The 18,310-nt window shown below is 47.0% G+C and overlaps 1 protein-coding gene across 1 annotated transcript in view; it reads right to left on the bottom strand.

The window, feature by feature from the left end:
• LOC140396933 (electrogenic sodium bicarbonate cotransporter 4-like) overlaps positions 1–10,997 on the bottom strand; it is a 150,012-nt gene extending 139,015 nt beyond the window's left edge. The window contains exon 1 of the mRNA XM_072485871.1: positions 10,580–10,997. The gene's annotated coding sequence lies outside the window, so the exon portion shown is untranslated. The remainder of the gene's footprint in view (positions 1–10,579) is intronic.
• Positions 10,998–18,310: the final 7,313 nt, after the last annotated feature.

Below are 18,310 nucleotides of genomic sequence, written 5' to 3'. Positions count from 1 at the left end.
ACTTACCAAGGTTCCTATGGCAGCACCCACCAATCCCACAATCTACCATCTAGAAGGACATGGCCAGCAGACACATGTGAACATGCAGCCCCCCAAGCCTGACTTGAGTGTTCCCTCACTGTCTCTGGGTCAAAATTCTGGAACTCTTTCCCGAACAGCGCTGTGGGTGTGCAGCGGCTCAAGAAAGCAGCTCATCACCACCTTCCTCGGGGCAATTAGGTGCGGACAATAAATTCTGGCCGAGCCTGTGATGCCAACAACCCGTAAAATTAATTTTCAAAAAATGAATGCACCTATTTTACATTGTCTAATTATTGGTTCTCGTGACGATGACCCAAGACTGATTTCACCCTCAGTATCTTGAGCCAGAAAGTGATTGTGAAAAGTTACAATTGGAGATTTGATGACGTACTATCACTCATCCCCATATGTACGCATCTTACAAGGTATTTTCACCAGGCCAATGCTGTGAGTCACTTCAAATTGAATATCTGCATTTGTGATTTTAAGAGTGGTTGAAAATCAATAATTTCCTTTTGGAGTGCGATCCACTGTCAAACCCAATTAAGTGCCAGATGAAATCTCTCACACTGAGCTTCTAAGAAATAATTGATTGTGGTTCGTGCATGCACTGTGTAACATGTTCAAATGTCATTTCATTTGAACAAGCGCATTGTGGTGAATGCATAAAGCTCAGAGTGTTCTGAAAATTGCAAGGTCCCAGCATATTGCCACAAGTTCAGTCATTTGAAGAGTACACGTTTCTTATTAAATAAAATTTCACATTCATTCTAAAGCCATTGCGTTTGGTAAGGTAGTTAGTGTGTTCAGTGCTGATGTACTCCCTTCATTCAGCTGTCAACTTGTGTCTTTGACTTGCTGCCATTTGGGTAGTGAATGGCAATTGGAGTTGGAGAGGGAACACAATACAAACACTGGAGGTCACAGCTTTACATCAGACTGCATGGAACCTTGGTTTTTAAAAGATTCACCACTTTGTTCTGTACAACCAGAGGAATAGTTTGTTACTTCAAGACGATGATCCCCAAAAGTTAAATAACACATGCTGTGAGAGTCATAAAAAGCTTGTGTTAAAGAGTAATCAGGACACAATTCCCAGGGAATGTCTGCTTTCTGTACCGAATGAGACCAATGTGAGCATGGTTTACATGGTTTCACGGTTGCTGCCTGATCTATAATCCATGATGTATCATGTGAGGGATTGTTCTGCCTACATTCTGTTGGAGATGGCTTTTTACATCATCTCGGAGGACATGATAGTTGAGAATCTGAACATTTACTTCATCAAAAGGATTGTTTATATTAATAACTTGGCATGTTTGCAGTGTCTCTGACTGTGCAATTGTATCGGGCATTGGTGAGGCCACACCTGGAGTAGTGTGTGCAGTTTTGGGTCCTTATCTGAGGAAGGGTGTTCTTGCTATGGAGGGAGTGCAGCGAAGGTTTACCAGGCTGATTCCTGGGATGGCCGGACAGTCAGTCAAGATTTATTCACTGGGATTTAGTCGAGTGAGGGGCGATCTCATAGAATCATTCTAACAGGATTACGCAGGCTAGATTCAGAAAGAATGTTCCCGATGGTGGGGAGTCCAGAACTAGGGGGTCATAGTTTGGGGATAGGGGGTAAACCTTTTAGGACTGAGGTGAGGAGGAATGTCTTCACCCAAAGAGTGGTGAATCTGTGGAATTCACTCCAACAGAAAATAGTTGAGGCCAAAACATTGTGTAATTTCAAGAAGGAATTAGACATAGCTCTGGGGGCTAAAGGGATCAAGGATATGGGGGGGGGGGGGGGGGGGAAGGCTTGATCAGGGTATTGAACTTGATGATCAGCCATGATCATAATGAATGACGAAGCAGGCTCGAAGGACTGAATGACCTCCTCCTGCTTCTATTTTCTATGTTTGTTTCTATGTGCGCTCTCTTCCTTCCAGACAAAGGTGATGAGGTTGTGGATTTTTGTCAAGAGTGCCTCTCCGCCACATTTTAATACTTCTGCGGGTATTCCTTCTGCGCCAGAGGCCTTGTTGTTTTTCAGCTGTTGGATGGCTTTTTCGACCTCACAACGAGCTGGTGTTGTGCTGAGCTGGTTGCGGATAACGTGTTGCAGGATGATGTTGAGAGCACTTGTGTCGAAGGCTGTATCTTGTTTGAGGAGGTCCTGGAAGTGCTCTCTCCAGTGGGCATTGATTGCCTCTCTGTCTCTGATGAAAGCCTCTCCGTTTATGGCTCTCAATGGGGTGCGGCCCTGGGTACTCAGAACGTAGATGGTTTTAATTGTGCTGAAGAAGCCGTGCATTAGACTCTGTTGTGCCATTTCCTTGGAACATTGGCGCACAAGCTATTATAACAGAGGTGTTAACTTGATTAAAATAAATGGGTGAATGTCTGCATTAAAATAGTAGTGAATGAATACCCGAATTGAGCAATTGGATTTTGTTAACTCACAACTGATTGTTGATTCTGGACTACTTTTGAGGGGCGTCAGGTTGTCACGGGGATGAGACGGCTTCTTTTACCTCTCTTCCTGAGTTCAAATCAGATTTAAACAAATGGATTGAACCTCTCTGCAGCCCGGTGCTGAGTGTTGGGGTCTATCATGTGCTGTGCTTAGCCAGTCTCTACCGAGTTCTTCACTGATATTGGCCAACAGTGCAAAATTACCATGGATCTTACTAAGGTTGCGGTCGTGGCACAGTGACTGAGGCACAGAAGAGAGCTTGGGTTTTTCACAATAACTTCACTGCAGTGAGCCTACTTGTGACAATAAAGATTATTATTATTAATGTGCTTCACCTGGCTGTGACTGAGTGCTTCTTTGATGGTTTTAAGCAAGGGGGGCAGACAGATGAGGAGAATATTTTTCACATAGCAAGTCTGGAATGAACCTGATAGCATGGTGAGAGGCTGGATGCAAAAGACAACTGAAAAGAAGTAGGTCAATGGGGAGGAACAGGAGAGTGGGAACAACAGGATAAATCTTTCCAAGGGCTGGCAGGAACAAGATGAGCTAAGTGGTTTCATGTGTTGTACAATTCTGTGCTGAAGCTGGATATGTGAAATGACTAATGTGGCTTGTCTTTCTGAGCAGAGATTCCAAAAATATTATCACGGTGAAAAAAACACTCCCTGGATTTGAACATGTTCAGAGGCCTACATATGGAGACAACACTACCTGTGAGAACTGTGTCCATCAGGCTGATGTGACAGTTCCACAGTGAGGGGCAATACTTCCAGGGCGAGAGACACCACACTGCTTCTCATTCTGAGGCTTCCTCTCGTTATTTCTATCAGAATGATGTCCTTTAGGCTCGGCTGCACTTGCTTACACATTACTGACACTGACAAGAACAAAATCAATGTTGTCAAAGGCGCTTTCAATATAAGCACACTGCATTTGTGGCAAACCCAGGGTGTGAAGAGATTACTTTCAAGTTGTATGATAGGGTGATATTACTTAATAATAATCTCTACAGGTGTCACACATCAGCTTACATTAACGCTGCAATCAAGTGACTGAAAATCCCATAGTCGCCACATTCCGACACCTGTTCAGGTACACTGAGGGAGAATTCAGAATGTCCAATTCACCCAACAGCACTTCTGGGAGGAAACCGGAGCACCCGGAGGAAACCCACGCAGACACGGGGAAAACGTGCAGACTCTGCACAGTGACCCAAGCCGGGAATCGAACCCAGGACCCTGGAGCTGTGAAGCAACAGTGTCACCAACTGTGCCACCGTGCCGCTAGCTGATCATGAAATGAAAATCACTTATTGTCACGAGTAGGCTTCAATGAAGTTACTGTGAAAAGCTCCTACTCACCACATTCCAGCGCCTGTTCGGGGAGGCTGGTACAGAAATTGAACTGTGTTGCTGGCCTGCCTTGGTCTGCTTTAAAAGCCAGCGATTTAGCCCAGTGAGCTAAACCAGCCCCTATTTCATTACTTTGCATAGTAGAGTAATATTATATTTCACTTCACCCCAAACTTTAAAAAAAATCCAATCTTTGCCACGTTCATGAAGGGTCTGCCTCAGCCTATTGAGTGGAAAAGCCAATCTGCTGACAAATATAGTAACAAAACAAAAAACGAATATGGATCATGAAATGTACACTGATTGAAGTCTGCTGCGAGGCTGTATTCAGTGTTCCTGAACTCCCAGTAGGAAGATAAGGTAATAGGGAGCAAGGAACATAGAAACAGGTGTGGGCCATTCAGCCACTTGAGCCTGTTCCACTATTTGGATCAGTGCTAATCTGTATCTCAACCTTTTTAGACTCTCAATTTTTGGTTTTGTAACCAAACATATATCAGTCTCAGGCCTCCAACAGGGAGGAATGGATAATTTAATGAACTTGGTGATGAAATGCAAATTCTAGATCTGTTATGTTAGTTTTTAGTGTATTCTGACAACAGCCGGACATGGTCAATACTGATTGTGTTATTTTATAATAAATATTGGTAGTTACTGCACATCCTTCATTGATAGTATCATTAACTGAGATATAAACCAAATCTTTTAAGTAACACAACCAGCTGAGTATTCAACAGATAAATGAGATAAACTGATGGCTCTTACTAATATATACAAATACAGTTATTTACACATTGCCCCAGAATATGATTTAACATGCTCTTTATGTGAAATGAGTCCTATCTGGAATTTAAGTGCCACCACTTTTCTGAAAATGAGAAGCAAAATCCCATTTAATACTCATGCTTTTTTAAACAAAGTTATTGGGTTCTTGGACGGAGTTTACACCATGCTCACTTTCGTCATTAATCACATCCCTTACATTTTTTCTGTCCTTGTTTTTCCTTCCCACAGACATTTGATTCAGACCCTGTATTAATCAAAGGCCATTTCTCAAATTTCGTCCAGTAAATGTATTTTATAAGACTGTCAGTAGAGGACGTGTGCATTGCGTTCCATGCCAAATAGTACAGACATCCAAAGCAGTTAGGAAACACTGCGAACATAAAAAATACACTGTGGCCTGTCTGCTTAGTCTTACAACTCAAAAATAACACCATCCACATTCATCTTATTCCTCCAACTTGTCGGACAAAAACATTCCCGCCCTCTCTTGACATGTGGTAACCCTACCTTCAGATCTGTGCAGACGCCGAATTAGAGAGAGGTCTCTTAATGGTCCAAACTCCTTTGTTCAACTCAGATACCATGAATGTCCTATGGTCTAAAGCTCAGTGCAATGAGAGCCCAGCACCAGTTCTGCGGTGATTATTGATTGATGGAACTGTGTCAGCCAATACTTCACATGCAAAGTCAATCCGTGTCATGCTTTGGAAGGGTCTGTCCATGCTTCGGATGGAGCTACAGCCTTGGGCCAGTTTAGCTCACTTGGCTAACTAGCTGGTTTGTGATGCAGAGCAGCATGGGTTCAATTCCCGTATTGACTGAGGTTATTCATGAAGCCCCATTTTCTCAACCTTGTCCCTCGACTGAGGTGTGGTGATCCTCATGTTAAATCACCACCAGTCAGCTCTCCCCCATCAAAGGGGGAAGCAGCCTATGGTCATAGAATTTAGTGCAGAAGGAGGCCACTCGGCCCATCGAGTCTGCACCAGCCCTCAGAAAGAGCATCCCACCTCAGCCCATACCCTATCCCAGTCCCCCCACCTAACGTTTTTTTGGACACTGAGGACAATATAGCGTGGCCAATCCACCTAACCTGCACATCTTTGAACTGTGGGAGGAAACCGGAGCACCCAGAGGAATCTAGGACTCTGCTGAATTTACCTTTAAAATTGTGAACAAAGATCTTAAAAGAAAGAGAAAACTTGCATTTGTATAACACTATTCACATTCCCATGATGTCCCTGAAACCTTCTGCAACTAATGAGGTAATTATGACGGAAATGCAGCTCCCACTTTTACACACAGCAAGCACCCACAAACAGCAATGTGATAACAACCAGATAATATGATGTTGTTGAGTAATAAATATTGGCCAGGACGTCAGGGACAAATCCCTGCACTTGTTTGATTAGTGTCACAAGACCTTTTGCATCCAGTTTACATGCCAGATGTTTAAAATTTCAGCCGAAAGACGGCACCTTTGACAGTGCAGCCCTCCCTCAGGATTGCACTCGAGCGCCATCTTAGATTCTGTGCTCAAGTCTGTGGAGTGGCAGTTGAAATCCAGAACCTTCTGACACTGAAGCGCGAGTGCTACCTTCGGAACTATATAGCTGAGATTCTGTCAATCATCATTTGGATTAAGTATTGGAATAATTTGTGAAAGCCACATTTGTGAGAGGAAATGGCTCATGTGGTATGTTCAACATGGCTGATCCAAGCTCCTTCGCAGGCATAATTTTCAATCCATTTTTTTCTTTAAAAATATATTTATTCAAGCCTTTTCCATATATACAAAAAAATATCAGAAGACCAAAACATCAACATGAACAAAAACCACAAATCCCCAACCTCCCCCGATACCAACATCCTACCTTCCTAACTTTACCCCCACCCCCAGCCCCCAATCACCCCCCCCTGCTGACCCGTTAATCCACATTGAAGAAACCAATGAACTGTTTCCACTACCAGGCAAACCCCCCCTCCGAACCCTGCAATGGGAACCTGACCTTATCCAACCACAGTAATTCTGCCAGTCACTCACCCATACCCCCGGCCTTTGACGACTCCGAGCACCAATGCCACAAAATCTGTCTCCGGGCTAGCAAGGAGACAAAGGCCAATACATCGGCCTCTCTCCCCACCTGGACTCCCAGATCATCCGACACACCAGAAATCACCACCTCTGGGCTCGAGGCCACCCCCACACTCACAATCTCGGACATAACATCCCAGAACCCCTGCCAGAACCCCCTCAGCTTTGGACACACCAAAACATGTGATTCGCAGACCCCCCACAGACTGCCAGCACCTATCCTCCACGTCTGCAAAGAACCGGCGTATCCTCGGCAAGCCCTATGCAACACCTTAAACTGGATGAGGCTTAACCTTGCACACAACGAGGACGCATTCACCCTCCGCAAGGCCTCTTTCCATGTCCCGGCTGCACCTCCCCTCACAACTCCTCCTCCCATTTGCACTTAATCTCCTCCACCGGAGCGCCCTCCCTCACCATTAATTCACTATAGATATTTAACACCCTCCCCTATATTATCCTCCAACAACAACTTGTCCTGCAGAACCGGAGATGGCAACCCCGGGAAGGACGACACCTCTCTCCTCACGAAATCGCCACCTGCAGATACCTAAAACCATTCCTTTTTGGCGACACATGTGTTTCCTCCAACTCCTCCCGTCCGGCAAACTTGCCCCCTATGAACAAGTCCCTAAAATACCATCCCCACCTGCTCCCACCCCCAGAACCTCTCATTCAGCGCTGCTGGCACAAACCTATGGTTGTCACATATCGGCACCCACAAAACATGCTCTCCAATGCTGCCGACACTGGCTCCATATCCATACGGCAAAACCACCACGAGGCTCACCTGACCGGCGAGAACGGAAGAGACGCCAATAACTGTGACCTCAAACCCCTCCCCCTACACGACACCACCTCCATCCACCCCCGAACCTCCTCTTCTGCCCTCTACCATTAATGGGGAATATCTCGCTCTTCCCCACGTTCAATGTCTACCCTGAAAACCGGCCAAATTTCGGCAAGATCTCCAAAATCCTTTCAATGCAGCCCACCGGGTCCAAAATGTATAACAACAAATTGTTAGCATTTCGTGAAACTCTATGCTTGTCACTACCCCGCTCAATCCTTTTGCAACCCCATTATACCCTAAGCACCATTGTCAATGGCTCTATCACCAAGGTGAAAAGCAACGGGGAGAGTAGGCACCACTATCTCATCCACCAATTTACCCCAAACTCTTCCTGTCCTTCCGAACGCTCGACATCGGTGCCTTGTACAACAGCCGAACCCAATCCACAAACCCCTGACCAAACTTGAAGCGACCCAGCACTTCCAACAAATACGCCCACTCCACCCAATCAAAGGCCTTCACCGTATCCATTACCTATACTCCTTCAACCTCTTATCATTCCAAAGACATCACAATAACATTAAGCAGCCTTCGCACATTTGCTGACAACTGCCTTCCCTTCACAAAGCCCATCTGGCCCTCCCCTATCACCCCCGCACACAGTCCTCTCTACTCACGATGCCAGCACTTTTGCCAACAACTTTGCAACAAAAGTAATCAGTGATAGCGGGTGGTACGTCCCACACTGCTCCGGGTCCTTATCTTTCTTCAAGATCAGGGAGTGGAACGCTGCGACTATGTTGAGGGGAGCTCCCCCTTATCTCTCGCCTCATTATAAGTCCTCACTAGCAGCGGCCCCAGCTCTGCACTGATCTCCTTGTAAAACTCCACAGGATTTGGATTTTGTTTATTGTCATGTGTACCGAGGTACAGTGATAAGTATTTTTCTGTGAGCGGCTCAACAGATCATTAAATACATGAAAAGAAAGGAAAGAAAAGAAAATACATAACAGAGCAACACAAGGTGCACAATGTAACTACGTAACACCGGCATCGGGTGAAGCATACAGGGGTGTAGTGTTAATGAGGTCAGTCCATAAGGGGGTCATTTAGGAGTCTGGTAACAGTGGAGAAGAAGCTGTTTTTGAGTCTGTTCGTGCGTGTTCTCAGACTTTTGTATCTCCTGCCCGATGGGAGAGTGAATAAGCCGGGTGGGAGGGGTCTTTGATTATGCTGCCCGCTTTCCCCAGGCAGCGGGAGGTGTAGATGGAGTCAATGGATGGGAGGCAGGTTTGTGTGATGGACTGGGCGGTGTTCACAACTCTCTGAAGTTTCTTGCGGACTTGGGCCGAGCAGTTGCCATACCAGGCTGTGATGCAGCCCGATCGGATGCTTTCAATGGTGCATCTGTAAAAGTTGGTAAGAGTTAATGTGGGCATGCCAAATTTCCTTAGTTTCCTGAGGAAGTATAGGCGCTGTTTTGCTTTCTTGGTGGTAGCGTCGATGTGGGTGGACCAGGACAGATTTTTAGAGATGTGTACCCCTAGAAGTTTGAAACTGTTAACCATCTCCACCTCGGCCCCGTTGATGTTGATAGAGGTGTGTACAGTAGTTTGCTTTCTGAAGTCAATGACCAGCTCTTTATTTTGCTAGCCACTCCACTCGGTTCTCTATCTCCCTCCTGCATTTGACTCGTCGTTGTTCGAGATCCGGCCCACTATGGTCTTATCGTCAGCAAACTTGTAGATGGGAGTGGGAACCAAATTTTGCCACGCAGTCGTGTGTGTCCAGGGAGTATAGTAGCGGGCTAAGTACGCAGCGTTCCGGGGCCCCAGTATTGAGGACTATTGCAGAGGAGGTGTTGTTGTTTATTCTTACTGATTGTGGTCTGTGGGTTAGAAAGGCGAGGATCCAGTTGCAGAGTGAGGAGCCAAGTCCTAGGTTTTGGAGCTTTGATATGAGTTTGGCTGGGATTATGGTGTTGTAGGCGGAGCTGTAGTCAATAAATAGGAGTCTGATGTAGGAGTCCTTGTTGTCGAGATGCTCAAGGGATGAATGTAGGGTCAATGAGATGGGGTCTACTGTGGACCAGTTGCGGCGGTATGCGAATTGCAGTGGATCAAGGCATTCTGGGAGTATGGAGGTGATGCGCTTCATGACCAATCTCTCGAAGCACTTTATTACGACTGAAGTCAGGGCCATTGGACGGTAGTCATTGAGTCACGTTGCCTGGTACTTCTTCGGCACCGGTATGATGGTCGTCTTCTTGAAGCAGGTGGGGACCTCGGAGCGGAGTAGGGACAGGTTAAAGATGTCTGCGAACACATCTGCCAGCTGGTCCGCGCAGGTTCTGAGTGCACGACCCGGGATCCCGTCCGGACCAGTCGACTTCCGGGGGTTTACTTTCAGGAAAGCCGATCTGACATTGGAAACGTGATGCTGGGTATGGGTGTGTTAAGGGCTGCTGCGACACTCGACAGCGGATCGTTGGTTTCCTACTCGAACCGAGCACCGAATGCATTGAGCTCATCAGGGAGGGGTGCGCTGCTGCTGGAGATAACGCTACAAAGCAAAGCCGAGCAGTATGTTGTTTAGGCCCTGCCACAACTGCCGAGAGTCTGTAACGCTAGTCTGTGACTGGAGCTTGGTCTGATATTCCCTCTGGGCATCTGGGATGGCTTTACGGCGGTCGTACCTGGATTCCTTGTATCCAGGGTCAGGGTCAGGATCGCCTGACTTGAACGCCTCAGACCTGTCCTTCAGCCGGGAGTCAATCTTGCGATTGAGCCATGGTTTTTGTTGGGGAACATACGTATTGCTTTCTTTGGCATGCAGTCGTCCACACATTTGCTGATGAAGTTTGTGTCGGTTGTATTTAAACCTCACCACTATTCTTAGAATTCTTAGATTTCCCCTTTACGGGACAAGGGTCAAGAGATTCTAAATGGTGGACAGGGATTCACACTCCCTGTGCAGACTTACTAACGGGTGCTATTCAGGTCAAACTAGTGTTTCAAGTTATTCCCCGGGATAACCCGTATCTTCATAGAAGAATTTTATCTACTTACCACCTAGTAGCCTCGATCCTGGGTCCCGCGTTGCTAGATAAGTAAAGTAGACTTTTGTAATAAACCACTGTTTCAGGTTTAAACTTTAAGCTATTTTATTTTTTCTTTTAAAAGATAAAATCACTGTCTTTACAGAAAAATAAAAAGATCTTGCTTCTGGATTCTCCTGGTCGGTTGATCAGACCTTCCTGGGCCTCCTCGACAATCTCTCTCCTTTATCTGCTGGTCTCCTCCCGGTTGTTCTACGCTTCAGCTCGGCTTTCGTCTCCTGTCAGTCCCATGTACCGAAATCACCCTGCAGGCTGAGAGTGAGTGCCTGGCTGGGGGCGATCTAGGATATATATCACCTTTAAAACAGCTTTGCTGATTACATGACATTATTCGAAAGTATTTTCTTCTGCTCCTGATCGCAATACTTTTACTGTACATGTGATTCCACATCAAGTCCTCATAATATCATGAGAGGGCCTTCGTGTAAATCTGACCTTGGTCTGCCAGCTTACTGGAAGGGAGATTTCCTTGTTAATTATACTGGGGCATTCCAGTCTTTCATTCCCTTATCTTTTGGAAGTATTGTATTTTCTTGTATTCTTAAATGTTTCAAATTATTCAAAATTAAGATTCCGATAATTCCAATCAACTGCTTGCTAAACTAATTAACTTCTATTAAAGGGTATAAAACTCATCCTCTTTATTTAACTTAAAACTTAATTTTTTATAAGAATTTCTTGAACTAAAGATATTAAGTTGCAGCATGAACTGCTTCCTTATCTCAAGGCCTGTGTGATAATGGCTGTCTGCTTTCTAAAGAACCTTTGTCTGCAGTTAACCCTTCAAGTGCCTTCTGCTATTTTATTTTAGCATTTCATTACATTTACTTTTATGGGATCTTTTCTGTTACTGTGCTTTTTCTCATGTTTGTTGGGGTTTTTTCCATCAGACTTTCATGTTTCAAATGTCACCTTTGCATTTTTCTCAACACGGTGGTGGCATTCTCATTTAAGTTGGTCGCTGAGTTCTTAACTGGGTACCCGTCCAGACCCGGGGCCTTCTCTGTCTGCATTGCACCCATGCTGTCCATCACCTCCCTCAACCCAATTGGGGCTCCAGCCCATACACCCTCTCCCCCTCCACGTAGGGAACTCCAAACCATCCAGGAACCATCTCATCCCCTCCTCCCCGGGCTGTGATTCACTTGCTGCAACAATTTAAGTGACTGGATTTGTTTCCAAGAAGTATATTAAGGGAAAAGTTGTGAAATGAGATTTCTTATGCATGTTTTTGGATAACCAGGTTGATTTGTTTTGAAGCAAAAAATAATCAGGTCTCAGTTGCACGGTGGCACAGTGGTCAGCACTGCTGCCTCAGTGCCAGGGTTCGATTCCGGCCTCACGTGACTGTCTGTCTGTGTGGAGTTTACACCTTCATAGCGTGTCTGCGTGGGTTTCCTTCTGGTGCTCCAGTTTCCTCTCACAGCCCAAAGATGGATTGGCCATGCTAAATTGCCCCATAGTGTCCAAAAGTTAGTTGGGATTATGAGGATAGGTCAGGGATTGGGCCGAAATGGGGTGTTCTTTCGGAGGCAGACTCTTTTTTTTAAAAAAGCATTTTATTAAGGCATTTATGATTTTATAACAATAAACAATACAGATACAAATGTAAACATAGCTCAGTGCGTTACACATCCCTCCATCTCTCACTGTTCCTGCCTACTCTAAACACAAAATAGTCTAACTTCTCATAACCCCCTTATTGACTCTGCTGACAGTTTTGTTTTCTCCGAAGAAGTCGATAAACAGCTGCCACCTCCAAATGAACCCTAAAGTTGATCCTTTCAGGGAGAACTTAATTTTCTCAAGCCTGAGGAACCCGGCCATGTCGCTGACCCAAACCCCTGATTTCAGGGGCTTTGAGTCCCTCCATGCGAACAATATTTGTCTCCGGGCTACCAAGGAGGCAAAGGCCAAAACATCAGCCTCTCTCGTCCCCTGGACTCCTGGATCTTCCGACACTCCAAAAAGTACGACCTCCGGACTTGGAGCCACCCTTGTTTTTAGCACCGTGGACATGAGATTCGCAATCCCTGCCAGAATCCCCTAAGCTTCGGACATGCACAGAATATATGGACATGGTTTGCTGGCCCTCCCGCACACCTCACACACCTCTCCTCTATCCCAAAAAACTTGCTCATCCTGGCCACCGTCATGTATGGCCGTTGAACCACTTTGAATTGTATCAGGCTGAAACTGGCACATGATGAGGACGTGTTGACTCTGCTCAGAGCATCCTCCCAAGACCTGCCTCTACCTCCCCTCCCAGCTCATCTTCCCATTTACGCTTTAGCTCACCTATCTGAGTTTCCTTCCACTCCATAAGTTCTTTATCGATATCCAAAATCTTCCCCTCCCCACCCCCGTTCGAGAAACTACCCTATCCTGTATCCCCCCTGGCGGAAGGAGCAGAGAGGTTGAAACCTGCCTTTGCACAAAATCCCTTATCTGCAGATATCGAAACCCATTCCCTCCCGGCAAGTCAAACTCTTCCTCCAAATCCTCTAAGCATGGAAAGCTTCCATCAATAAATAGATCCCCCAGCCTCTCAATCCCTGCTCTCTGCCATCTCCGAAACCGCCCATCCAGCCTCCCCGGGACAAACCAGTGATTGCCACAAATTGGAGCCCACACCGACCCTCCCTCCACTCCCATATGCTTCCTCCACTGCCCTCAGACTCTCAGGGCCGCCACTACCACCGGACTTGTGGAGTACCGGGCCGGCAAGAATAGCAGAGGTGCCGTTACCAATGCCCCCAATGTCCTTACTTGATGCCGACTCTACTTGCTCCCACACCGACCCCACCCCCACTACCCACTTACTGATCACGGCCATATTTGCCGCCCAGTAATAGTTACTAAAATGTGGCAGCGGCAGCCCACCCCTCCCTTGACTCCGCTCCACCAGCACTTTCTATACTCACGGGGTTTTACCCGACCACACAAAACCAGAGATCACCCTAATCACCCGCTTAAAAAAGGCATTTGGTATTAAAAAAAGGGAGGCACTGGAAAAGAAATAGAAATCTCGGGAGGACTGTCGTTTTTACGGTCTGTACCCTCCCCGACAGTGACGACAGTGAGCATGTCCCACGTCCGAAAGTCCTCCTTCACTTGTTCAACTAGCCGGGTCAAATTTAATTTATATAACTGCTCCCATCCCCGTGCCACCTGAATGCCCAAGTAACAGAAACTCCCTTCCATCACTTTAAATGGCAGCTCCCCCAGTCTCATCTCCTGCCACCTCGCCTGGATCACAAAAACCTCCCTTTTACCCATATTCAATTTGTTCCCCGAAAACTGGCCAAATTCCTCTAAGATTCGCATAATCTTGCCCACCTGCCCTAACAGGTCAGAAATATATAGGAGCAGGTGGTATAACGAGACCTTGTGTTCTGCCCCGCGGACTAGCCCCTTCCAGTCCTTTGATGCTCTCAGAGCCATTGCCAATGGTTCTATGGCAAAGGCAAACAACAGTGGGGAGAGAGGACATCCTTGCCTTGTCCCCGATGCAGTTTAAAGTAGTCCAAACTCAACCGATTCATCCGCACACTCGCCATCGGTGCCTGGGACAGCAACCGAACCCAGTCAATAAAGCATTGCCCAAACCCAAACCGTCCCAGGACCACCCACAAATAATTCCATTCCACCCGTAGAAAACATTTTCTGCATCCATAGTGACCACTATCTCTGCCTTCCTCCCCTTGGAGGGCATCATGATCACATTTAAGAACCTTCTAACGTTGGTCGCTAGCTGCCTGTCTTTAACAAACCCCGTCTGTTCTTCCCCTATCACCTCCGGAACACAGTCCTCTATCCTTGAGGCCAAAATTGTGGCCAGCAATTTGGCATCGACATTCAGTAGGGAGATTGGTCTGTCTGACCCACATTGCTCTGGGTCATTCTCCCGCTTCAGGATCAATGATATCGAAGCCTGCAACATTGTTGGGGGAAGGACACCTCGCTCCCTCGCCTCATTAAATGCCCTCACTAGCAGTGGGCCCAGCATCCCAGAAAACCTCTTGTAAATTCCACAGGGCAGCCATCCCGACTAGATGGCCTCCAATCCCTCTACTACTTCTACAATCCAGATCAGGGCTCCCAACTCCTCCACTAACCCTTCCTCCACTTTCGGAAACTCCAACACTTCCAAAAACTGCCTCACCCCCTCCACCCCAGCTGGGGGCTCATACAGTCGACTATAAAACTCCTTAAACACCCGATTCACCCCTGCTGGGTCCAAGACGGCATGCCCCCTCTGTCCTTCACTCTTCCTATCTTCTTGGCCGCCTCCCTCTTCCTTAGCTGGTGTGCTAGCATCCTACTGGCCTTCTCCCCATACTTATATACCGCGCACCCTCACCTTCCTCAACTGCCCCACCGCCTTTCCTGACCAAACTCCATCTATAGCTTCTGCCGTTCCTTCAACAACCCCGCCTCCGGGGCTTCAGAATACCTTCTGTCCACCTGGAGTATTTCCCTAGCCAGCCTGTCCATCTCTACTCGCTCCACCTTCTCCTTATTCTTATAGTGCAGGAGGCCATTCGGCCCATTGGGTCTGCACCAGCCCTCTGAAAGAGCTCCTTCTCTTGGCCCCATTCCCCTGCCCTATCCCTGTAATCCCATAACCCTACCTCACCTACACATGGTTGGACACTAAGGGACAATTTAGCATGGCCATAAAGAAAACTCCTGCGCTCTTAGCTGTCCGAACCTCCACGGATCTACCCCCCTCCACCTGTTTCATAAACCCCCTTCGCTCCTTCGCTGGCACCCTCCCTGTCCTTGAACTCCACCGATCCAACCTCGGATCAATGACCGTATTGAAGACTCCCCATGATCTCCTTATGAGCCCATATCGAAATTAACTCCCCCCTAACCACTGCCTTCAGCGCTTCCCATACCGTTGCCGCCGAAACTTCCCCCGTATCATTTACCTCCAAATAATTCTGGATGGCTTCCCTCACCCGCCTGCACACCCCCTCATCCGCTAACAGTCCTCCATCCAATCTCCATTGCGGGTGCTGACCCCCACTTGCTCACCCGTAGATCCACCCAGTGTGGGGCATAGTCTGACACAACAATCGGCGAATGCTCGATTGTTCCACCACCCCCGCCAGTAAAGTCCTGTTCAAAATGAAAAAATCAATCCGGGTGCACGTGGAAAAAAAAAGAAAACTCCTTTGCTCTTGGCCGTCTGAACCACCATGGGTCTACCCCCCCCCCCCCACCCCCATCTGTTCCATAAACCCCTTAGCTCCTTAGCCGCGGCTGGCACCCTCCCTGTCCTTGAACTCGACCGCTCCAACCTCGTATCAAAGACCTTATTGAAGTTCCCCCCACATGATCAGCTTATGCGAGGTCATAGAACATTACAGCACAGTACAGGCCCTTCGGCCCTCGATGTTGCGCCTACCTGTGAAACCACTCTAAAGCCCATCTACACTATTCCCTTATCGTCCATATGAAATTAAATGAAATGAAAATCACTTATTGTCACAAGTAGGCTTAGATACTGTGAAGTTACACTGAAAAGCCCCTAGTCGCCACATTCCAGCGCCTGTTCGGGGAGGCTGTTACGGGAATTGAACTTTCAAAGCCAGCGATTTAGCCCTGTGCTAAACAGCCCTGCTGTCTATCCAATGACCATTTGAATGCCCTTAGTGTTGGCGAGTCCACTACTGTTGCAGACAGGGCATTCCACGCCCTTACTTCTCTCTGAGTAAAGAACCTACCTCTGACATCTGTCCTCTATCTATCTCCCCTCAATTTAAAGCTATGTCCCCTCGTGCTAGACATCACCATCTGATGAAAAAGGCTCTCACTGTCCACCCTATCTAATCCTCTGATCATCTTGTATGCCTCAATTAAGTCACCTCTTAACCTTCTTCTCTCTAACAAAAACAGCCTCAAGTCCCTCAGCCTTTCCTCATAAGATCTTCCCTCCATACCAGGCAACATTCTGGTAAATCTCCAGCGGCGACCAGAATTGCACGCGGCCGCACCAGAGTTTTGTACAGCTGCAACATGACCTCATGGCTCTGAAACTCAATCCCTCTGCCAATAAAAGCTAACACACCGTACGCCTTCTTAACAACCCTCTCAACCTGGGTGGCACCTTTCAGGGATCTATGTACATGGACACCGAGATCTCTCTGCTCATCCACACTGCCAAGAATCTTACCATTAGCCCAGTACTCTGTCTTCCTGTTATTCCTTCCAAAATGAATCACCTCACACTTTTCTGCATTAAACTCCATTTGCCACCTCTCAGCCCAGCGCTGCAGCTTATCTATGTCTCTCTGTAACTTGTTACAGCCTTCCGCACTGTCCACAACTCCACCGACTTTAGTGTCGTCTGCAAATTTACTCACCCATCCTTCTATGCCCTCCTCCAGGTCATTTATAAAAATGACAAACAGCAGTGGCCCCAAAACAGATCCTTGTGGTACACCACTATTAACTGGACTCCAGTCTGAACATTTCCCATCAACCACCACCCTTTGTCTTCTTCCAGCCAGCCAATTTCTGATCCAAACTGCTAAATCACCCTGAATCCCATGCCTCTGTATTTTCTGCAGTAGACTACCGTGGAGAACCTTATTAAACGCTTTACTGAAATCCATATGCACCACATCAACTGCTTTACCCTCATCCACCTGTTTGGTCACCTGCTCAAAGAACGCAATAAGGTTTGTGAGGCACGACCTACCCTTCACAAAACTGTGTTGACTATCTCTAATCAAATTATTCCTTTCCAGGTGATTATACATCCTATCTCTTATAAACCTTTCCAAGATTTTGCCCACAACAGATGTAAGGCTCGCTGGTCTATAGTTACCGAGGTTGTCTCTACTCCCCTTCTTGAACAAGGGGACAACATTTGCTTGTAGCCAGTTAAAATGGCTAACTCCCAATTTAGAATGGCTAAGCCCCATTTAAAATGGCGAACGGCAAAGGCTGATGGGAAAATCAGCCAACAGGACTCAAACAAGCAGCGACAGGTAGACTGTGTATTCACCTCTGGGAAGGCCAGACAAGATCGATACCAGGAACCATCAGCACAACAAAACACCAGCCATTTGCATACTAATGAGCAATCCCCGGGAACAATGTGCAACAATTTAGACACACAAAGCCAACCCAAACTTTTTGCCGCCAACAGGAGCCTACACAAAGGGAGGTGAATGATCACCTCAAAACCGCCCATCGATCAAGGAATCGCTCCAGCATTGGAGAATATCGAACCAAGTGATTGGGACAAAGTCCAATCACTTGCAACCAGGTACAGGGTCCGTCCCGAAAGGCGGGAAGCCCCTGGGGACTATAAGAATAGAGTCCAAGTTCAAATCGACCCTTCTGCTGCTACCCCTTCTGCATCCTCCTGCACCCTTCTGCTTCTTCTTCTGACCGGGTCACTCAGCAACGCAGCCCAACCCTTGACAGTGACCGGTCCAGCCATCGCGAAACATCCCGTAAGTCTTACTCCAATGCTCACAACGAGATAGGCGCTCCTAGCTATCAATCTGTACCAGCTTCGAATCCCGCAGGCTCAGAAACCGAACGAAAGGCCATTTGTTTCCCTGACCTGGTGGGCCATTTCCAAGTTAAGTATTGGCCTGTTAGTTGTAGGAAGTAGCTTAGACGTAGAATTTATGCATGAGTATTGATTACTGTATAT

Source organism: Scyliorhinus torazame, chromosome 20 (genome assembly GCF_047496885.1).
Source record: "Scyliorhinus torazame isolate Kashiwa2021f chromosome 20, sScyTor2.1, whole genome shotgun sequence".
Lineage (NCBI taxonomy): Eukaryota > Metazoa > Chordata > Chondrichthyes > Carcharhiniformes > Scyliorhinidae > Scyliorhinus > Scyliorhinus torazame.
The sequence above is the reverse complement of the archived record's forward strand: the minus strand, read 5'-3'. Positions and strand labels throughout refer to the sequence as shown.